The sequence below is a fragment of the Phyllostomus discolor genome, chromosome 5, assembly GCF_004126475.2.
Source record: "Phyllostomus discolor isolate MPI-MPIP mPhyDis1 chromosome 5, mPhyDis1.pri.v3, whole genome shotgun sequence".
NCBI classification, from domain to species: domain Eukaryota; kingdom Metazoa; phylum Chordata; class Mammalia; order Chiroptera; family Phyllostomidae; genus Phyllostomus; species Phyllostomus discolor.
The window spans coordinates 57,186,484-57,211,548 of NC_040907.2; the positions used below are offsets into that span (position 1 = coordinate 57,186,484).

The 25,065-nt window shown below is 37.9% G+C and overlaps 1 pseudogene; it reads left to right on the top strand.

The window, feature by feature from the left end:
- The window catches only part of LOC114496303, a 67,772-nt pseudogene extending 44,036 nt beyond the window's left edge, over window positions 1–23,736 (top strand).
- Window positions 23,737–25,065: the final 1,329 nt, after the last annotated feature.

A 25,065-nucleotide genomic window follows, 5' to 3' on the forward strand; every position in this document is an offset into this window, starting at 1 on the left:
ACTCTAACATGCAGTCCATGACCAAACTGTTGGAGAAAACTGCCTGCAGAATGCTCCCACATCCCACACTCTGATCCCCAAAACATAATTCTTTGGGTACACCAATGGTAAAATGATTTTGGATATAATAACAACCCACTAGATTATTACAGCTTCTTTGGAGTTCTTGATTCTAGGACCCCCAGCACAGTGCACGTGGCATGCCATCAGTAAAAGCTTTTTGAGGTGAGTTGAACTGAGTGGATATTAGCCAAGCCCTGCTTAATGAGTGAAGCACAAGATGAATAGATTGGTTCAAACAACCACAGCTGTTATCGCATTCCATTAAGTAGACCCAGCCAGACTCAACACAGATATAGTGTTCAATTTAAAGGCTGAAACAGTGGTCAGAGAAAACTGCCTTATTCCCAGGCTCTTGTTCTTTTTTCCCTTTGTAACAGTGCTCTATACATATTCCATTTAATTGACTTGTTGCTTCACTGGATTGTGCACACAATACAGTAGTGTCACCAGACTATAAGTTGAGATGGTCAATTTATGTGCAACCATAGAGATCCTAGAAAGCAGTCAAATTGCACTGAAACAGTTTTTTCCTGTTAGGAAGCCATTAACAGTGAGCTCCCTCCCCCTCCTGGTTTCTAAGACAACACAATAGTTCACTACAGCATCGTTTCTCATAAGACCTTGGAGTAAAAATCAGGAATTCTGATTTGCATTTCTGCCTCTTCCCACTTGGCTTTGGGACCTTGGATAGGTCATTAAACCTCTTTGGACCCATAAAACAGCATCTTAATTTTGCCTTTTTACTTGTGTTATCTTATTTTTTTCTTTGTTAAGGTTCTTAGGTTAGAAATTGCTTTTTAGGTTAGATCTTTTAGGTTAGATGTTGCTTTAGGTTAGATGCTTTCAACAGCAAACATGTGTTGAGTCCCAACTGTTCTAAATTCCAGGGATAATCAAACTTATGGCTCAGAAAAGTTTTTAGTGAGGCCACTAATTAGAAATTTATTCTAATGATGGCAATCTAGATAATTTTAATCAATCTGTAAGAATGTGTAATTATAACCCACCTCACTGTTCTTTTGACATTGTTTCTGTAAATACTGCCTCTGACTAACATGTAGCTTATAGATAAAAAGCATGTTTGCATAAGAATCCTAGAAACTAACTTTAAAAGATACAGCCATCCCTTCAGTCATCCCAGTTCTGGGAGATCTGCTGACCTTCAAATGAAAACCAGAATGATGTAAAACCAGAATGACAAAGACCAGGATGATGCACACCAGACCATTGCTTAACCAGTTTTGAGGTCCTAATGGGAATGGACTGTGCTGGTCTGCACCTAGGGAATTACTCAACCTCCTTTCCCTTGATCTCTTTGTTCTGCTTTCCCTCTCCCTCCTTATAAAAACCTCTGCCTGCACAGAGATGTTAAGAGTTACTTTGGTACAAAAGACTCCCATCTTCTCAGATTGCTGGCATCTAAGCAAGCCTCTTTCCTTTCCACCAGCACCTATCTCACCAGTTTGGCTTTTGTTGTGGCAGGTAGCCAAACCTGCATTTGGTTACAAACTCCCAGGCCGGAGACAACAAAAAGGAGAAAAGGAATATAAAAAGCATCTTCTTAAAAGCACCTGAGAACTAACAAGACCCCGAGAATGACTCAGCGACAGTCTAGGATTAGCTGAGGATACAGAGAATTAAACCCAGAGCTCAAAGCTGCTTTTGCCCAGGCACACTTGCCTATTTGGGGAAAAACAAAACAGCTACAAAACAAAGTTGTGATTCTGGTGACTTTGGAAAAATAATAGAGAAAAAATAAAACCTCAAGACCTGCCAAATAAATCTTGGGAGAATGACCACTCACCACATTAAGATGAGACCCCCAAAGGGCTATAGTCTCAAGTGTGAAGCAGAAATAAACCAACTCTTGCTTGACTCTCAGCCTACATTAATGGCAACTAAGGGTCCAGGGAACTTCAAAGCTTAATCTTCAATTAATATTATCTGAGATGCTTATTGACTCAAGCCCCTGGTAGAAGCCAACAAAAATTCTCTTTGGAGAAAAGTATCAATATCCTGGGCTTCCAATTTTAAAAACTAAAATGTCAAGTACAGATATATAACCAGACAGCAAGAAGACATAAGTCAACAGGAGTATCTTCTCAACTAACAAAGCCCATATGCTTGAATTATCAGACATAGACAATAAATGGCACATTTTTCTTCCTATGTTTAAAGAAATAAAAAGCACCCTATAAAATATCTGTAAATAATAAGAAACTACAAAGTTACATAGCAGATCTGAATAAGAACTATTTAGAACTCTTAAAATGTAAATTAATAACAAATTAAAAACTGAATTTTATATTACCTATGTTAAACACAACTGAAGATAGAGCTGGTGAACTAAAAGGCAGATCATAAGATATTGCACAGAATGTAGCACAAAGAAACCAAATGCAGAGTATACAAAAGGTAAAATACATAGAAGGCACTATAAGATTAACACATATTTAAATCAGGTTCCCAGGATGAGAGAGACATAATGTGATAAGAGAAATATTTTAAAAGATAATGGTAGATAATTTTCAGAATGAAAACTTAAACTCAAGGCTTGTAAACTCCAAATTGTATGTTCTTTTTTGTGTTTGGAAGTCTTAAATTTCTTTATGCCAGCATTCTTTATTGTTTGACATTTATCTTTCTCTTCCTTCATTTACTCTTGTCATCTGTGTTTATTCTGAAAAAAATATTTTGTAATATCGCTTGTCCTCAGAAAAATGGTAATGATTCCACCTGCCATCTCTTATAGAAAGAAATAAATAACTTAGTGGAGGTCTCAAAAAAGATCTCCTTAAATTGACAAGGGATCAATGCTGCAATGAAGTTGTGTGTGTGTGTGTGTGTTTAATAGTGCTGTGGGGATCATAGAGCAGGAAACAACTAACTCAGTCATGGGGAACTTGAAAAGCCTTCTCCAAGGAGATGGCATTTCAACTGGGTCACAAAGAGTCTTGAGGGAAGAGTGGGAGTTTGTCAGACTAATAAGGTGGAGTGGGCATTCTAGGTAGGAGGAAGAAAATGTCTGTAACCTCCAGACATTAACATTCATAGAGTGCTGAAGGAAGCAATTCATGTTGCTTGAAGACAGAGCGTATGATAGGAAGGGAGGGAAGGAAGGCCTGAACAATTCAGATGGCATTAAAATGGAATGAACACCACTTTAAAGAATTTGGTTTTATCTTATAAACCAGTGTTCCTCGAATTGGAGTTCATGGACCCTTAGGAGAAAAGTGAGGGCATAGTCTTGAGATGCAAAAGATCTTCCAGAAAAGCTTTCCCCCCTCCTTTTTTGATGAGAATCTAAATAAAACAGGACAAAGAAGCAAACAAACAAAAGCCTTAAAATGAATACAGAAATATTCTGGATCATTTGGATTACTACCATATTCATCACCTCTGGTTACATGGCACATTAGATTCAATGTGAGAGTTGAATACATAATAGACTCTATTTTTCAAATACACAATCACTCTGTCTATAAAACAATCAAGAGTGGTAGGGACCATTGTATATTAAAGATTACATGCCTCACTTTTAAAAAGTATCTGAGTCTGATTTTTAAAAAAGTAACTTTGTGCAATCCAAATAAAACACAGTACATCAGTTTTCAACCCTGACCTAAAGTGACAGTTTTCAACTTTTAATGTGCTAGTAAGTGCATTTGATTGTATGGGGTTACATGGACACATCCTAGTGGAAAAATGACAGTTGTCCTACACTGAAGCCATTATATTCATGTGGAATTATTTTACCAGTTATTATGAATTATGTTTGCTTCTCATTGATAATTGAAGTAAAACACATTTTCCTAGAATATGATTTTTGTTTCTTAAGTTATAAAATAACCTGAAACTCTGCTGTGAGATCATGAAAACAGCATTGCACAGGAGAGTGATGTTCCCTTTAAGAGTTTCTGGTTTATAACAAATGATCAGCTATGGATTTATTCAGCAAATTTTTTGTTTATGCCAAATAAAGTTCAAAGAACATCATGGGGAATTGGACAAAAGATCTTTGACTGTAGTTTGAATACATTTTCTTCCAAATTTCAGACAAAATAGAAATAATGATTGAAAACTTGATTTATAATCATTTCAAAATAGTCTGAATGTCATTTCCAGCATTTACTGACATCTTTCCACTGGCTCTGTGTTACAGCCATGAATATTTTTTAACAACTCTAAGAAGTAAAAAAAATAATTTCAGATATTATTTTCCCATACACAGGTCCAGTAATAATTGGATTAGGTAATCATTTAATGCAGATTGAAATATGCCATAATGATAACCTTATCTTCAAGTTACCATGATAGCTCCATAAGGATCAAGATGCAGCTCATCCCAATTGGCATTTGATGATTATTCTGTAGACAGAATACAACAACGAGGTGGTTTGAATATCCTAAAATAGTAAACAAAACTGTGATGCTACTTAATACTCTTATGAACAGCATCCTTAAGTTAACAACATTGCACTCTTTAATAATTTCAAATTTAAGATACAAAAACAGAGTAAAGGTAACACACAGAAATAAGAAAGAAAAATTTAGCTTTCTTATTCTACTAATTTTTCTTATTTAATTAATGTTGTTAATTAGAATTTTATTGGCATAGCTTTGTCTATATTTGATTCTATATTTATTTTTGGATTTAGATTTATATATATCTATGAGGAAAAAGAGTTATATCTCATCTTTTGTATCAATAGATTTTGTTTTTATTATAATAAATATTTTAAGTCACCATTATGAATCTGAAAGAACTTATCTCCTTTAAAAGAAAAACACTGTTATAGGCCCTATGTTGCCTCTGAAAGATTTAAAAAGGAGAGTAGGTGATCAGGTTTTAATTTTAAATTTACCCTCAGACAGTGTGTGAAGGTTAGAATATAAGGGGGCAATACCTGAGGCAGGGGTTCACTTAGGAAGCAGTAATGTAGTTGAGAGATAATGAGGATTTTAATAAAAGATACTGTTTTAGGTTGAAGAGGAATGGTGACATGCCAGGTAGACCCCTTGCAGCTTATTTCCTATTATGCACAATGGTTTAAGTTATAGAAGAGTATACGGCAAGGATTGTGGAATAGGCTTTTTGGGGAAGAGGATAACTTACCAGCTGGATCAAGAAATCAAGAAAAGGTGAGAAGGTGAGAAGGTGAGGTTCTCTGGATCTTAACATTATTCCACAGGCAGACATGCTGGGGCTGAAGCTCTGATGGCCATGAATGTGGGGTCTGTGTTCCAGCAGAAGAATGCCCCCACACAGCTATGAATCACTCTCTTTATAGGACAAGCTTGAAAAAAACCAGACTTGCCAACTGGGGGAATACAGAATCTGCCTAGAATAAGACTGTCTGAATTTGAGGTGCTAGCAATTTGAGAACTGACCAGGAGTGTCAGATCTTCAGAACCTAGAAAGCTTGAGTTCATGAGATGAAGCAGTTAACCCCACTGGAGAGAAGACACCTGTTGACACATGGGAAGTGCTGCTTCTCCCTCTAAGAGAAGAAGACCCAGTTTTGGCTAGCTCTTTGCTCAAGCAAAGAGGGAGAGCTTTCAGGGTCACTTTGAGACAATTATTCTCATTACACTACAATCTAAAAGTTATTTCATAGGTAGAATTCATCAGAGCTGGTGATTAATTATGTTTTGGGGAGTGAGTGACAGGGAAAGAGGAGTCAGGAATTGCTCTTAGGTTTATATCTTGGCTAGTTGAGTATATGATGATTCCTTTAACTGAGATAAAGGATTTGGAAGAAGAAAAGGGCTTTATGGTGAAGAGAGAGATGATACATTCACATTTGAATATTTTGAGTTTGAGATGTCTATCATGCAGTCATTTGAAAGAAAAGGAAGCGAGGGAATATTGATTTGAAAGTCAGATGCACTGGTTATACTTGAAGCTTGGGAGGTGAATGATAATGACATTTTTTCTATGTAGACTGGGAAGAGAAGGGAAGGGAATTTTAACATTTAAAAAACAGCTCAGTATAGTAGATCAATTGGTACGTGGGTTGAGGCTGGGGGCAGAAAAAGGAAAATCATATATAAGAAGCCCAAGAGCTTTCAGTCTAATGAAACATTCAGATAATGTGAGAATTTTTAGGGAAGTAGTAAAAGCACATTTTACCATTGTCTGAGAAATGGTTGAGTTTATAAAGCAGATGACTTTTTTTCTGGAAGTTTGCTAATGAAGAGGAGAGAAAGAGGAGCAATAAAACAGGAATCAACAGGGAACCATAAGAAGGAGTATTGTTATTTATTATATTATAAAATTATATTGACAGCCTTATGAGTTGGGTTGATATTATATAAAATGTATGGAATAAGGTCGGATTATATTTGCCCACCTCACATTTTGTTTTGTTTTGTGTTGTTTTTTAATTACCATTATTTTTAAGGTGTTTAACAGAAGAGATTTTACTTTAAGTGTAAAGCAGATCTGCAAAATTATTTCTCTATTCTAATACCCTGTTAGCATTTACCCTGACTTCATTTTTAGGCCCTCTGAGTCAGCCCTCCCCCTAATTCCCAAGACCATGGTAATATATCAAAAATAAAATTCCTAGCCCTGGCTGGCGTAGCTCAGTGGATTGAGTGCGGGCTGGGAACCAAAGTGTCCCAGGTTCAATTCCCAGCCAGGGTACATGCCTGGGTTGCAGGCCATAACCCCCAGCACACCGCACATTGATGTCTCTGTCTCTCTCTCTCTGTCTCTCTGTCTCTCTGTCTCTCCCTCCCTCCCTCCCTTCCCTCTCTAAAAATAAATAAATAAAATCTTTAAAAAAATTAATAAAATAAAATTCCAGTCACATCAGTCATTTGCTCATTCGTTCCATTCCCAAATGCAAATGTCCATTAAGCCCATATTCAGTGCATACCTCTATGTGCAGTCTAATGTGGGAGACTAAGCAGTAAATGAGCAATCATAAAAGACCCTGGTACAAACTGTAATAAGAAGCCTGGCACACCAGATTGAGAGAGTTCCCCAGAATGGGGATGGCTAAACCGAGTCGCCATGAAATGTCAGGAATTGACTGTATTTCTCATAAATGCCCACTTGCTCTAGCCTTTCTCTTTCAACTTCTGAGTCTTCTATATGCTGTTCCTTTTATCTAAAATGCTTACCTCCATACCCATCAGCCTGTGGAAGTCCTATTTAAGACTTCATACACAGGTATCTTTTCCTTGAAGTCATCTCCAACACTTCTTGGTTGAGCCAGGTGCCCCAACTTGTGGTCCCTGAGAAAGTTGCATTTACTTTTGCAGAAATATTTGTCTTCACATATATCTATGTAGGTACTCTTTGAAGATAAGCTATGTTTTTCATTTCTAATACCTCCACTCTAGCATAATACGTGGCACATAATACACAATTAATGTTTGTTAAATGGCTGAATGAATAAAGTTCCTTGACAAGTGAGTAGTCTAATTCTAGAACATTTTAGGATCCTGTGCAAAATTCATTTAATTAATTTAATTTTCCTGATCTTTTCCAGCTATATGTCTGGCTATTAACAACTAAGGCCCTTTATCACAATAAAATTCTGTAATTCTACTTGACCCTCTGTGCTTATGAGTACACATAAGATTTGATTGTTCAAACATGTCTACCATTGGCAAAGTCTAATAAATTGATTCATTTAACCTTCAACCAATATTTATCAAATATTTACTGTGTGCAAGGACCTATGCTCAGTGTTAAGTATCAGCCATGCAGATAAAGGCCTTGCCTTTCTTGTCCTAATGAAGTTCATGATCTAATGAGGGAAACATTGTAAAGAAATAAGCTTGTACATAAGTACAATCTGGTATAAGAGCTATGTAGGAAGAAAAAAACATGCAGCAAGAGTGATTAACAGACCAGGCTTATTTTAAATTATGGGGTCAGAGTAGGCCTGTTATAGAGAAGTGATATTTAAAGCTAAGATCTAATGGTATATAGGAGGTGAGAACAGAGGGAGATCATTTCTGTCAAGGGGACACATTTGAGAATGCCTGTTGACAGGAAAGTTGGTGTGTCCAGAGCCTAGTGAAAAGGAGGAAAAGTCCCTTGAGTTGGTTTTGGAGAGGTAGGCAGATGCCAGACCACGCTGTGACTTTTGAATCAAGCTAAAAATTGTAGAACTATTTCTGTAATTAGCAGATTATTGAAGGCTTTTTGATAAGAAAATTACATAATCATTTTGATTTTAAAAGATCTCACATATGGTGTAGAAAATGGATTTGAAGGAGCAGAAGGGAGTATGAGAGCACATTAGAAGACTGTTTTGGTTAGAAATTTAGGTTTGGTTGCTTGTAATGGAAAATCCCAGAGAGTAGTAGTTTACAAAAAGCTAGGAGCCAACTCTCCTCTCATGTATGAGGAGGCTTGGGTGAGTAACCCAGGGCTGGGGTAGAGGCTTTTATGTGTAAGAGCTGGGCTTTTATGATTATCTGGGCCTTTCCCTCATGAGATGGTCACAAGATAGGCACTAAGGCATCCGCCAGCATGTTCACATTTCAGGCAGGAAAAAAAAAAGGAATCTCTAAGGCAAAAACAGAACATGTCAGCACCAGTCCCCACCCCTTCTAAAAGACTTTCTCAGAATTCTACCCAACAGTTTTTACTCATATTTCACTACTCAGAACTGTGTCACATGGCCACCCATATCTGCAAGAAGACTTCAGAAAAAATTTTTTAAACTATGTCTGTTACCAACCCAGACAAAATCAAGCTTATACAAGAAGAGAAAAATGAATATTTGATAGGCAAAAGCTGCCTCTGCCCCTGTTGACCGTTTTTCATCTCTTGAAGGGAAGGTGAACATGATTTGCTTGTATGAGAGATGCCTATTCTAGGTTAGGGAGAAGCATGCTGTTGTTTGTAAGTTTGATGACAGGACGAACAATATGCCATGTAAAGGGCTGAAAAGGAGGCCTGGAAGACACTGTAAGTGTCCAGCCCCCTTCTAACATGCTTTCTTGAACTACAATCCTAGATTCCTTTGCTACTTGGATGCTGACATATTATCTAGTTTACACCCATCAAACAAAGTCCCCCAAATTTTGGATTCAGAAGTGCCAATGCATTGTGGCATATCAATGTTCATATGGATATCATCTTTTATGGCAATAAGTTGACAAAAATGTCTTTTCTCCTGGTAGGACCAGAATTCTCAGGTCCTATCCCTAAGATCAATATGTGCCAAAGAATCCAGGGATATGGTTGGGTATTTATTTCGAGTGTGTTGTCCCTGGATGTGTTTTCATGGCTATGTAGTATCCAAAATTCAGGGGCTTTCCAGTCTCCTGACCTTCTGTACCTGGCCTATCATCCTTGCTCTGCTCATTTCTAACTGCCTAGATCCTGGGAGCAGAGAGCAGACAAAGATTTGAATCTTAGTGCCACAGTGTACTGGCTATGTAAACTTGGGAATTTTATGGTTTCAAGTCTTATATTTAGATTTCCAGTCAAGATAGAGGCATAGGTAAACACCTCTTTGCACAACCATAGCAAAAATTACAACTAAACTACAAAACAACCGTCATCCAGAATCATCAGAAAACTGAACTGTATGAAAGGCAAACAACTAAGGAATTAAAGAAGTCAACATTCATTCAGATGGGTAGGATGGGTAGAGATGCACAGAGATGCAGAATGGGTGGTCCTACATCCATATATGGTGGATAACAATTGGGAGGGATACCTTAGGAATGAGGGATCCCATCTCTACATTAGACCACTCAGCCCAGGATTCCAGTACTAGGAAGATAAGCCCCATAACTTCTGGCTATAAAAACCAGTGGGGGTTGGGGCAGTGGAAGAAACTTCAAGATTCTCAGACATCTACTCTTAAAGGACCCACAATGGACTTAGGACTTGTACAGATTCACTCCCTCTGGGCTCCAGCACCAGGGCAGCAGCTGGAAGGACACCAGTGGCACACAGGGAGAAACTTAAGTGTCTGGTATTGGGGTGAGTGCTGGAGGACAACTTGCTCCTGGACAAAACTCCACAGGCCACACAATGACATTGTCCCCTTTCTGAGCCCTCCCCTACACAGAGCCACAGAGCAGCAACACCATATTAGAGATTCTATAAACCCAGTTAACACGGGTTGCCCAGCCCTGGTCATTACCTATGGCTCCACCCCACCTAACTTATTGGTGCATTTTTCTATGATAGGCCATGCTACTAAGACAGGGAGTCAAAGCAACTCTACCTAATACATAGAAACAAACACAGGGAGGCTGCCAAAGTGAGGAGACAAAAGAAATATGGCCCAAATGAAAAAGCAGAACAAAACTCCAGAAAAATAACTAAATGACATAGAAATAAGCAAAGCATCAGATGTAGAGCTCAAACACTGGTTATTAGGATGCTCTGGGAACTCAGTGGTTACTTCAACAGCATAAAAAAGACCCAGGCAGAAATAAGGGTTACACTAAGTTAAATAAAGAAAAATTTACTAGGAACCAACAATAGAGTGGATGAACCAAGAATCAGATCAATAATTTGAAATATAAGGAAGAAAAAAAGCATTCAACCACAAAAGCACAAAGAAAAAAGAATAAAGCAAAAACAAATGAACAAAAACAAAAACAAGAATAGGCTAAGGAGCCTCTGGGACAACTTCAAATGTACCAATATTCAAATCATAGGGGTGCTGGAAAGAGAAGAGAAAAAGCAAGACTTTTTAAAAATAATGAAAGAAAAATTCCCTAATTTGGTGGAGGAAATAGACATACAAATACAGGCAGCACAGAGAGTGCCAAACAAGACACAACATAATTAAAATGTCAAAGCTTAAAAATAAAAAGAGAATCCTAAAAGCAGCAAGAGAAAAGCAGAGAGTTACCTACAAAGGAGTACCCATAAGACTGTTGGCTGCTTTCTCAAAAGAAGCTCTGCAGGCTAGAAGCAACTTGCAAAAAGTAATCAAAGTGATGAAAAGCAAGTACCTACAACTTAGATTACTCTACCTAGCAAAGCTGTCATTTAGAATTGAAGGACAGATGAAGTGTTTCCCAGACATGGTAAAGCTGAAGGAATTCATCATCACCAAGCAATCATTGTATAAAATGTTAAAGGGACCTATTTAAGAAAAAGAACAAGATCAAAACTATGAACATTAAAATGGCAATAAATTTACAACTAGCAACAATTGAATCTGAAAAAGAAAGCAAACAAGGAGAACAGAAACAGAATCATAGATATGGAGATCATGTGGAGGTTTTATCAGCTGGGAGGCAGAAGGAGAATGGAGGAAAAGGTGCAGGGATTAAGAAGTAAAAATTGGGTTCTGGCTGGTGTGCCTCAGTGCAGGTCTGCAAACCAAAGGGTCACTGGTTCGATTGCCAGTCAGGGCACATGCCTGGGTTGCAGGCCAGGTCCCCAGTGGGGAGCATGCAAGAGGCAACCACACATTGATGCTTCTCTCCCAATCTCTCTCCCTTCTCTTCTGTCTAAATAAATAAATAAATAAATAAATAGTCTTTTAAAAAAAGAAGTACAAATTGGTGGGTACAGAATATACAGGAGGATGTTAGGAACAGTATAGGAAATGGAGTAGCCAAAGAACTTATATGCATGACCCATGAACATGAACTAAGGAAGAGGGATTGCCCGAGGGAATGGGGGGTACCAGGTGGAGGGGGACAAAGGGGGAAAAATTAGAACAACTGTAGCATAATCAATAAAATGTATTTTAAAATATATTTAGCATAATCAAAATATATTTTAAAAATTTGTCCTCTGGCTCTTTTATAGATTTATTTTTAGTTAATCAGTGTTCTTTAAGAAACACTGCCCTACTACAAATAGTTAGAATGGATTGAGCTGTCTACAACTAAGGACCTTGAGTAGTATAGGAAGTAGCATCCTATAGGCAGTATATAAGCAATATTTTGTATTGTTGTGAATATAACATGTTTGCATAATATGATGTATAACACATGTCATTTTCTTAAATGCCAACTAACTACTTAACCCTCTTTCTGGATATCTTAGATACCCTGGACTCATCAAGTCCACATAAGAAATTCCTGGTATTTGCCACTTAATCTTGTTTTTACGGCTTTGGGTTATACAACCCAGAAATTGAGTAGGCTTTGTAGATAGTCCCCTCAGTGAACACATTCATTCCAAAACCAAGTTCTACTTTGCTACCTAAATGCCTAGACTTCATTTACTTTTCTCTATGTCCACCATCACCATTTGGATGTGCTCTCTCTCTCCTGAAGTACTAAATTAGCCTCTTACCTGATTATACCACAAATTCTCTAGGTCTTTTCTAATCCAGATTTTACAGTTTTGCAACAATTTTCAACACTGAGACAAACTCATTAAACTCATCCAGAAGTCCCTGCAAAATCTGGCCTTGCCCACCTTTGTAGGAACACCTATCACCCTACACCTTGTTTTCTGTCCTGCTTACTTGCCACACTCCCCAGCTATTGCATATGTTCCTCTTCTAGAATGTTCCTCTTTCCCCTCTTTTCCTGGGGAACTCTTACTCATTCCTCAGATCTCAGCTTAAGCACAACTTCCTACTTGACTAGGATTATGAAACTATATAGCATTTATCACAGTGTCAATTTTTAATTTATTTGTTATTATTTGATGAATGTTTAAACCTTCTAGACCATAAGTTCTATGCAAAGAGGAACAATTTCTGATTCAATCTGTTATATAATACATATTGTTTTCATTTATATTCACTTGATTACTGAGATTGAACAAGCACAGTGTCTTTTGAATAGTGAATAAAAGAATGAACAACCCAGGTAGTTGTATGTGTAATTGCTCATTTTCATATAAAAGCTGCAAAGTCAGCAGTATTTCTAAATTTCCAGACAGGTTCTCCAAGCAGTTAAGTGGTAGAGGCAGGACTTAAGTTCAGTACTGTCTGACTCCAAAGCCTGATTTTTTTCCATTTCATCATGCTGACTTCCTCTCTTAAATGAGACAATGCATGTGAGAGCACTTTGTAAGAAATATTACCGGCTGTGGGGTATTTTTATCATTACCATCCAGGCTGGGAGAACAAACAAAGGGCAGTAATGCTGCCCACTATCAATATTGAATACCAAATGATAAAGGGAAATGTCTAGCATACTCTGTTTGCACAATACCACACTATCAGTATTCTTGCATTTTGGTTTGGTTGGCAGCCTCGGGAATTTAGTATTTTGTTAGGAGTCTTGTGATACCACTCAAAAACACAATTCATCTTGATTATTAATGTCTCTTGAAATTTTTTATAATAAATAGACTGTTCTGATCTGAACCAGATAAAACTAAGACTTTATTCAACTCTCCTCATCTTAGAAACCCATAAGTCATCAATGATGTAATGCTAGAGACAAAGAACAAAAGAGGAGGAAGATGAGTACAGACAGGGCTAACTCATCATTTTCTTATCTCTGAGGAATGTGTCCTCCCAATATTTCTGACCCACTCCAGGCAATTACTTTGATTTGTAGCTGGGAGGTGGTAGCTTCCAGGTAAACACATCATCTGCTCCTTCTATTTGGCAGAGTCAGAGGAGAAAAAGCGCATAGTCATTAGGGTCTCCAGATGACACCAGTCCTTAAGACAATAACCAAAGCAGACTTGGATTTGGGGAACATTTTAAGAGCAGGAGGAGCAGGAACTCTGAGGACTCTAAATGTCACAGCTTGTTGATAGCCAGCAGGAACTCTGAGGACTCTAAATGTCACAGCTTGTTGATAGCCAGCTTCTCTAGTCCCTCATCCCAAATGAGGACAGAAAGGAAACAAAATCAGGACAGTTTTTTCAACATATTCAACATGACCAAAATAACTTATAAGCATTGACAAATAGTATAGATAATTCTCTGGTATGTTGCTTCTTTACAAATAATATTGATAATTTCGCTATTGAGGATTTAAATGAAAGGCTAGTGTAAGAGGTAGAAAGATATCAATTAAAAATCAGCCAATGATGGTACCACCCAGAAATAACCTCTGTTAAATTTTGATCAGATATATTTACTTTCAGCATTTTATATTAATATTTTAAACAGCTGTTAACAATTTAAATATACAATTTTGTATTCTTTTTATAAGATATCATCATCTTGCCATGTCATTAAATTCTTCATGAACATAATTTTAATAGCCAACATAGAATTTCATTATAAAGATACACATATTTTACTTAACCCCAACTGAAGATGTTGTCTTTTTTTTTTACTTTTGTTGTATAACACCATAATAAAGATTTTTACTGTTAAATTGTTGTCTCTATATGTCAATATTTCCTTAGACTACATTCTGCAGATGAGATTCTTGTATCAAGGGACATGAAGGACAAGGTTTTCAATATGTATTTAGAAATTGCTTTAAAAAACAAATGTAAGTTCATTTTACCATGTATTCATCAGCCTTGAGTACCAGTAATTTTTAAAATATTTAATACTATAGTAAACAATGTCTTATTTTAACTTATGTTTCCTTGATTACTAATGGGATTTGATTAGAATTTTATATGTTTTTATATTCTTCTTTTACAATGTTTCCATATTCATTTTTCTATTGGACAGTGCCCATTTTTTTAAAGATTTATGTGAGTTCCTTATATGTGAAGTAGGTATATAGCTTCATGAGGCTAAGGTTTATGAGTTGCTGTTTTTCCTAAAATCTATGGAGTTTGGCAATTTAACTGGCTCTAGTTCATATAAGCTACTCTTAATATTTTAAAAGATGGGCAAAGAGATCATGAAGATTGAGAAGACTAACAAGCAAGCCTAAAATATTTATCTACAACCAATGATTTTTATATAACCAGAACCCCCATAAAGCAGACATTTTGGGGAGGAGAAGATAGTTCCAAAGGTTCTAATGACCCCAAGGTAATTAGAATATTCACTTTTAAGACAAGAATTTTATTTCACTTTCTATCTGGATAGTGGTGGATTGCGGGTGTTAAAAATGCAAACTGATAAGCAAGGAATCAAATTAATATGAAAAGACTTACAAAATGCTTTCTATGTTGCTTTACCTTGCTGAGATGATGGGCTGGAACACAAGATAAAATAAATTATCCAGGAGTTGTGCAATACAAAATATTCAAATGTTGAGAAAGAAATAAAAACCAGCACTAATAATGACCTGGAAGGTGGAAATAGGTATATTCTTTATGTCCATCTCTATGCTTTAAAAAAATCTTTTTTTATTCTGTAAATATGTACTACTTTATAGCCAGATATAACACTAAAGCTACCAAAAAATGCCCTGGAGTACTGGCAAGTTCAACAAGTTACAAATGAGGGGAAAATAATCTCACTAGAACTGTAATAAGTATATAAGACTATTTATGGAGTGAAAATTTAGAAGCAGCATCCCTATTAACACCAAAGAAGAAACACATGGATTAAGTAATGAGATAAGTTCTTGCAGGTGCCAAAGGACCACCTAAGAGTTCATGATTTGGAAGAACATGGACCTCGACCTCCATGTTTTTGTTAAATGATCTTAAAAAAAATCCCTTAATTACTGAGCCTCAGCCTCTTTATCTGTAAAACAGGAGTTAATAATACTCAATTGCAGGATAACTGAATATTAGTGACAAGGTGTATAACACATTTAGCACAAGTTGGCATAAATAGATAAATATTATTTTATTATCATTGTAACGTAAAAGTTGCACTTTATTCTCATTTTCAAATAAGAACAGAGAGTTTAGATAACTTACCTAAGAATTGAAAAGTAGTGGAATGAGATTGAATCAACGTATGTTTGACTTCATAACTTCTCAGAACCCCTGAAGTGTTCAATATATGTTATTTTATCTGAGTGAATGAATGAATGAATATTGAGTGTATCAAGACAATCCCAAAAGCCAATAATGCAATAAAAACAAACATGTATTATATCTCTGGAGAGTTTAACGTTCTACCTAGGAAACAAACAGACTTGGGGATTTACATGGTATTTTAATAGCTTGCCCCAATGAAAATTTTCTCTCTGTGTAAGAGAAAGATGCACATTGACTCAAATAGCTGTATACTGGGTGTTAGATGCACAGAAGTTAGCTATTGGACACAAATTCTAGCAAGAAATAAAATACATATCACAAAACCTGGGGAAAAGATATTTGCAAGAAAACTCAGTAATCTGACCAATGATGTTTAAAACTGAGATATGGGCATGAATAAAGTAAATAAATAAAACCACCAACCCACATTCTATGGAGTACAGCAAGTGTTACAAAGAAAGGTGCCATCACAAGGGTACAGCTGGCAATTCTGAAGAAAAGACTATAAGGAAGTGAGTTGGCTGCAATCCTCACAACATCAGGGATGGGGACATATGTTTCAGGAAAATCAATCACACATGGATAGGATAGAGGTGAGGGCATGGTATGGTAAGGGAACTGCAAGCAACTCAATATGGCTAGAAGGCAGGATGTACACAGGGACCTATGGGAGGGAGTCTAGAAACACTGGCAAGATCCAAGGTAGGACTATCTAGCATTCCATGCCAGAAACCTTGCGTTTTATATTGAAGGAGAGAAGAAGCCACTGTCAGATTTTAAGGAGGGCAATAATAGGATCGAATTTGTGTCTTTTTATGGAGGATGGAATGGAGAGAGACCATGACAGGTGGCCATGGCAATAGCTAGGATGCATACAAAGTAATTAGGGCAAGAAAGCATGATATCCTAAATGCAAGAGCTTGCAGGGAAACTGGAAGAAAGGAGACTGTTTTATAAGCTGTTTAGGAAATACAAACACTAGACCTGGGTTGTGTGGGATGCATGAGAGCATAACATTGCAAATGACTCATCAAACTGGAAACATTTGCACTTGCTTTTTTCTCTCTTCATCTCAGTTAAAATATCATTTCTTCAAAAAAAAGTAGTCCCTGACTACCTTATTTAAAAAAAAAAATTACCCAAGAAAAGATGAAATAGTACCATTTGCAACGACATGGATGGACCTTCAGAATATTACGCTAAGCAAAACAAGTCAGTCAGAAAAAGCTAAGAACCATATGATTTCACTTATATGTGGGATATAAAACTGACACTCACAGAAACAGACTGACAACAGCGTGGTGGCCACCAGAGGGAAAAGGGGTAGTGGGTCGTAAAGGGTAAAGGGAGCCAAACATATGGTGACTAGAGATGATCTGACTTTGGGTGGTGGGAACACAATGCAATACACAGATGATGTATCATAGAAATGTACCATTAAAACCTATATAATCTCATTAATAAATGTCATACCAATAAATTTAATTTAAAAAAAGACCTTTCTCCAACACCTGTCTATCACATTACCCTGCTAAAGTTTTTTTTATAATAGTATTCTCAATCAGGGATTATTTTACCTATTTGTTTACTAGCTTTTGCCTATCTTCTCACTAAGTCATAAACTCAGTGAGTAGAAACTCAGTATTTGTTTTATCAATACAGGGCCAGGCACATACTAGGTACAAAATAAATGTTAGTTGAGTTCATGTTTCTAGCTTGACCAACAGAAAGGTGGTGGTGCCCTTGACAGTTAGAAAGTGCAGGAGATATAAGGGATTTCTGTAGGTGTAAGGATGGAGGAGAAAGATGAGAAATTCTGCTTTGAAAGTTTTTAAGTTTGAAGTGTCAGTTTTAAGTTTTTGGAGCAATTACAGTTGGGGATATCTGGCCCATTGTTTAAAGCTAATGAAACTTGGGGCACAGATGTGGGCTAGCAATGGGGGTTTAAGAGCCAATAGTATTTAACAGCAGCACTTGAAGCCATTTGTATGACAAGGTGCCATGCACGCTAGCACTGATTCAAGGGCACAAGTGGGGGCTTAAATCCAGCCTGGCTCTGGCTTGGCAAGCTTTGTACTTAGATAAAATGTGAAGTCACTGAAGAAAGGAAGATTTCTTCATCACCAAAAGGTGTTATGATCTGGGCAAGCCATGCACCCAAGAAACTGGGACACCCCAGGAAGCAGGGAGGACCACCTTTTCCTAACTGGCACAAAAGCACAGTGTAGGCGAACAGCATGCCTATGAATGAATAACACCCAGGAAAGAGGACAAAATAGTAGCAAAGGACCTGCTGCAGTCACATTCAGCTGGGCTGCATTTTGATGCCTGGTTGTTTATAGTTCAGAATATGAGGAAGGTGGGATGTGGGTTCCAGGGTATGAGTCCAAATTCCAGCTCCTTTGATTACCAGCTGTTACCCCCAAAGAAGTCACTTTACCTCTACAGGACTCAGGTTTGTGTTTGTTTTTGTTTTTCTTTTAATTTTTAAAACAGGGAAAATAATGGTGCTTATCCCATAGGACTCTTGAGAAGATTTGATGAAAATCTCAATAATGCCCATAGCACAGTGCTTGGCACAGATCAAGCCCTGGAAAATGATGGTCATCATCATGATAACTGTAGTGGACACTGATGCACCATCATCCAGATTTGTCTTCAGGAAGAAAGGAACTTCTCCCTGCAGTGGAGAGCACTGCCAACAGAAAGTTCTTAGCTGTCAGCTTCTACAGAGATATTCATGGCTGCAGAGAGCTGCCTTGCTCCTGGTCACAGACTCTTCCTGCAGCACCAGGTATCTAATGACCAATCCACATGGGATATAAAGGCCAAGTCCCTTCATCCCAAATTAAGGCAATTCTGAAGGTTCATTCCCACATTGGAACTGCCCTGAGGGTCAGCCCAGCCTCTAGTGAGGCTAGGGGGGGAATCAAAAGGTAAAAGAATAGCACACTCAGAGAAGGGAGCTATTATATAGTAGATACACTGTGCAAGGCTGAAAAGCTAACTAGAGGGTTTTGTTCCATGGGAGATCCCAAATGATACACCAATCACCAAAATAATAAGGGACACATTGGTGCCATGGGTTCCAGTAACACTAAGAAGTGCAATGGTGGCTCTCCTTTTCAGACCAGAACTAAAAAATGGAGACTCCATGGTAGATCAGACCAGCAAATAGCAGGGTGCTAATAAGGCCCTGAAACATTGAAGGTCAGATGCCAGAAGACTGATGGATGCAATTATGGTGAGTGACAGTCAGAAGGGCAGACAGGGGTTGGGGTTCTGACCTGTAAACGATTATGGACAAGGCTGATTATAAATGGCATGCCTGGGTGGGGCAGGGGAGGTAGAGAATAAATGGGCAGCCAACAAGGGTTCTGTCAATGTACATAATCAAAAGATATGGAAAATAGATGAAATAACATACTGCAAAGATGTGAATCAAAGAAGGCAGTCACTCCAATATAAAGTTACAATTCCTTGCCAGTTTCCAGGATTGAGCTAGGTTTCAGACCCAGGTCCACTGACTTAAAGAGAAGGCAGGCCCCAGGAAGAAGCGTCTTCTAATGCCACACAAGTGTATATAGTAATAATTCCCCCAAAGTGACCTACAGCCATTTACTTGAGTAGCTGTGCAGTGAAGAAAGGAGATTACCCAAACATTGAGAGGACTCTTGGACACAGGGTCTGAGTTGACAGTGACACCTGGAGACTCAAGGTGGCATCATACTTCACCGTTTCTGTATGGCTATAGAAGATCCAGGCAATAAATGTAGCCCAGACAGGATTATGTAAAATGAGTCCCTTGAGTCCATGGACCCATCCAGTATTCAGTTCCCATGTCAGCGAATGTATAATTAATCTGAAGACACCTAGTAGTTGGCACAATGGACACAGACAGTGCTTGGCCTGTGGGGCAAGAGCTAGTAGTGGAGGCCAGTAGAAGCTTCTGAAATTGCTCTACACTCTAAGCTAAGACAGGAAGTCAAAAGTAATGTCACATCTCAGGAAGAATGGCAGAAATTAGTGCCACTCAGACCTAAGTGGGTAGGTATAGTGATTCCCATGATAACAGCATTTAATTTATAAGTCTGGACCCTATAACAGCTGGTAGAGGATGACAGGATGCTATTGCAAACTCAAAAATTAGAAGCCCCAATTGCAGCTGCTATGTTAAATGTGTTATCTATGCTAGAGCAGATTAACAGACTCTGATACAAGTTATGCAGCTATTTATCTGGCAAATGAATTCTTTTCCATCCCTATCAGAAAAGAGGATCATAAATAGTTGCACTCACTTGAACAGACAGCAGTATACATTTGCAGTCTTGCTCTAGGGCTTCTGGGAAGAGACAGACCACAGGGCATCAAATGACCATGAGGCCAGAACTGTCCATCATGACCTGAATTCTGTCAGGCTCACCAAGTCATAAAATTGGATGGGCCCAGCAGCAATCTATCTTAAATTGGAAGTGCAGTGTTGGAGTACATGAACTGGCTTAAAGAGGAGGTAGGACAGATACACATGTCACTCACCAGTTTTTCCCCAGTACTTTTTCCTCACCTGCACTCCAACACCTAGGATCCCCTGGGAGATCTCTCATAATCTCCAAGCTTGGTTCATGAGTTGGTCTGTTTTCTATATGACAAAAAGCTGAAAATGAATGGTGGCAGCAATACCACCTCATTCAGAAGTGTCCTTGATAGACAGTAGTGAGTGGAAATCCCCCCAGTGGGCAGAACTTTAGACAGTTTACAGGGTCTTCCAATTTGTGTCAAAAGAGAAGTGGCATAAGTTAAGAGTGTAAGTGGACACTTGGGAAAATGTCATGGCTGGTTAGCCTAGAGTCTAAAAGGAGGAAGAGAGGAATCTTGGGAACAAGGAGTTCTAGCAAAGAGGGATTTAGGTAAGAGAAAAAAATTTTATAATCTACTGAAATTATAGTGCAGCTCACTTGTCCTCTCCCCCACTCTTCCTGCCTTGTGTTGAACTCAGAAATACAGTCTAATAAAACCTCTAGCCCAGAGTTTGCTCTCTGGGAAAATCAACCTGAAAAAAAAATACTTAAAACATTGAAATCACAGCTTTGTTCTCTGTTATATCACAGTGCCTGATTCTTCCTGCCATATATGAGGTTCTTAATAAACATCTGTTGAGTAAACGATTGAACCTTCAAGGAAGCTGATTAGACAAGGTCCACCACAGAATTATTCCTGAACTCCGTACCATTCTTGAGTTCTTACCTTCCTGGCTCTAATGCAGGTTTCAGCAGTCTGAGAAAGATATCACATGGTCAGAGTAAGAAGACCATCTTGCTCTGCTTTGCCAGGCCCAGATTATTATGACTGCAAACACACACACATGCACATGCATGCACCTTAACTCAACTAGACATACCAAAACACACATTTTCGTCTGTATTTTGGACAGCTAGAAAGTACACTGATGATTTTTACAATAATCAGTAACAAATGATATCATGAAAGAATAGTTAATGAACTTCTATTTTCAATAAGTTGTGTTAAAGAAAAACAGCATTTTATAGAATATTAGATTTTTTTAACAAAAACTCAAGTTTCTTATTTAACACTTCTGGATAAAAATGTTTATGGATGCTTAAGTATAATGCATCACTAAAGTTGAAAATGTTTTTTGTAAATGTGAAACAAATTTGTTTTCAAATATTCAAAATAATAGAAAGAAAATTTTGTTAAAATATATGTAGTGTTACTTGCAAAGTCATATGTCAAGAAGACATGAAGAGAGCTTGAAAAATGTTCATGGTAAGATTAAATATCCTATATAATAGCATCCTTTCTAAATGTGAGGAATTCACTACCCACCTTTCATTATATCCTCTTCCTAACTTGTTCTCACATTTCACTTGCCCAAAGAGAGAAAGAACTGAAAGTTCTGCTTACACCATTTGTGGGATAATGAAAATTCTAATTTTTATCAAGATAATTTTATATGTAGATGCAAAACCACTGGATTATGAAGTTTGAGTCCTCTCACTATGTAATAGAATTATGTTGGCCCAACCTGGGGGTAGAAAGTGCTAGTGACTTCCAAACTATCCACAGATTGTGGTTGTAGCAGCAGTAGTACAGCCTAACTTGGTGTTCTAACATACCCCTTCACTGTTTGGGACACGGAGGTGATAGCATTTTAATAGTCAACTGTAGATAGCAGGTAGTAACTCATATATTCTAATATTTTTTATTGTTGTTCTATTTATTGCTGTTCTATTTATTGCTGTCCCAATTTCCCTCCACTGTTCTCCCCTGCCCCACCCAACTGCCACTCACACAGCCAATCCCCACCAATATCTTTTTTTATCTGAATTGTTGCTACAATTTTAAGTTGTCTCTATTGCTGGTTTATCTTTCACTTATTGTTTAATTTTTAGGTATTTGATCATGTTTATAGAACTATAAAACTATTATGTACTATAAAAATACTAAAGGTAAAAAGTTATAGTCCTCCCTTTCCCTTCCCATTTGAATCCACATGTATACCCTTATAATCCTGAAATACCAATTCATAAGACCCTATGCACGCCAATGTACATAGCAGCACAATTTACAATAGCCAAGTGCTAGAAACAGCCTAAATGCCCATCAGTAAATGAGTGGATCAAAAACTGTGGTACATGTACATAGTACTGGAATGCTATGCAGCAGAAAGAAAGAAAGAACCCCTACTTTTTGGAACAGCATGGGTGGAACTGGGGAGCATTATGCTAAGTGAAATAAGCCAGGTGGAGGAAGACAAATGCCATATGATCTCACCTATAAGTGGAACCTAATGAACAAAACAGACAAATGAGCAAAATAGAACCAGAGACAAAGAGGTAAGGAATGAAATGTCAGTGACCAGAGGGGAGGGGAGGAGAAGAATAACAGGGGAAAGAAGGGAAAGGGTCTAGTCCAGGAACATGTATAAAGGGCCCACAGACATGGACCACAGTGTCGGGACTGACAGGTGGGGTGGGGAGAGCAATGAGGAAAAGTTAGGACAACTATAATTGGACAACAATAAAAAAAGAAAAAAAATCTACGTCATCATTTTGAACAGGTAATTTTTGGATGAGGGGATGGAGGTGTATAAATACATTTATATGCATTAAATTTTATGTAAATGTCATCATAAAGTCACCCAAATTTTTATGTCTTTTCAACCTTTTGCTAGATGGTCAGTATTTTGGTTATATTTTGTTTTGTAAATTTTCATTTCTGATCTGCTTTTAGTTCTTTGGTGAGCTCTCCCTCTCCAGAAGCTGCCGGGTCTTCTCCGAGTTTTGCACTTTTAGATGCAAAGCTGCAGTGCAGTTGTGATGCTGAGTGGAAGGCAAAGCCCATACCTCCCTCTTGGCCCTTCTGGCCAGCCAGGCACCTCAGATAAGAGCTGCGCCCAGGCCAGCACCAGCAGCTCTGCCACCAGCGCCAGCTCGACCATCTGCTGTGAGCTCACCTGCTGCTGCCCCACCCCCTACCCAGCCAGGTCTCATGGCCCAGATGGCAACCACTACAGCTGGTATGGCTGTGGGCTCTGCTGCAGCGGGCCACACACTAGGTCATGTTATCACTGGGGGCTTCAGTGGAGGAAGTAATGCTGAGGCCTCAGGGCCTGACATCACTTACCAGGAGCCTCAGGGAACTCAGCTGGCATACCAGCAGCAGCAGCAGCAGCAGCAGCGGCAGCAGTTTGGCCCATGCCACTAGGAGACGAAACAGTTTTGAGGTGTGCGCAGAACCAGAGTGACCTTAAGCTTTGTGAGGGTTTCATGAGGTGCTAACACAGTGCAGATTTGCAAATGGATTAGCCTACTCAAGAAGTTCATATTGAAGAAATGGGAAAACATCTCTCATGACCAAGTTAATTTAGTATAAAGATATAACTTATAGTGAAAGTATGAAATTACCAGTTAAACCTCTCCTATTATTAATAGTTTCCTTGCCTCAGAATTGCAATGGAAAAGAGGTTTTTACTATACAGAAGTTCACTGAGGTATTGAGTTTGGGCCTGGGCAAATGTTTGTGTGGCCTCCTTAAACCAGCTTCTGTGATGTTAATGTTAGTGAATCAATTAGAATAAAGTGATTTTCTTCAAAAAAAACATTACTTATGGAAAATGAACGTAAGTCCCAACTTCCTGGTTTGCCATATTTTTAGGACTTTAAGATGCACTGGACCATAAGACATACCTAGGTTTTAGAGGAGGAAAATAGGGAAAAAAATTGAAGCAAAAAATATGGTAAAATATTTAACAATGTAAATAACATATGCCGCCACCCTCGCCCCCACCCACACACACACAGTGAGTAATGTAAGCTAGATTCGGACTATAAAGCACCCCCCTTTCCCTCTCAAATTTGGAGGGAGGGCATTTTTATAGTCTGAAAAATATGGTAACAATGTTGTATTCAATCTGTTGAGTCTCCAGTATGAAGGTTGAAGACATTGGTGCATGTACATCTCTCCTTATTTCTCCCCAATCCTTACCACCTCACATGTTGGGGTTTTCCACTTTACTATTATTTTAACTGTGTCAAGTATAACAACCCTTATATTTTGGTCTACAACCATAATCCTCATAGTTTATTAACCTCTTATTTCTTGTTATAGTTTTCTAATGCCACAGGTCTTCATTTGATTCTCATGCTTAGCTTGATTTCTTCATCAGTCACAGCAGAAATATTTGAGAATACAGGGAGGGCAAAACAGTTTTAGAGTCGTAAGTAAATGTAACAGAGTTTAATCTTGTATTATTATTTATCAATTATTGTAGTATTTTCCATACAAACAACTATAAACCTACTTTTGCCCTACCCTGTATGTTTGTTTTGTCTTTATTAATAAACAGCTTGGCTTGAAATAAAGTCTTGGTTTCCCCTTTCCTCTCTTTTCTAAGACCACTGAAGATATTGCTCCAATATCACCAAGCTTTGAGGTCAACCTCATTTTTATTTCCTGAACTTCACTAATTCTTTCTACCTAGATATCAATGAAGCTCCTTTTTATTTTTCTTGAGGTTTGTTGCTTCAGCAGGCCATGACTTAGAGTTTTTTTTATTTATTTTTTAAGTGTTTCTTGTATTGCCTTTCACATCCACCCTTATGTTTTCTTTTTTTGTTTGTTTGTTTTCCTTTTTTTAATCCTCACCCAAGGACAAGCTCATTAATCTTAGAGAGAGGGGAAGGCAGGGAGAGAGGAAGAGAAACATCGATGAAAGA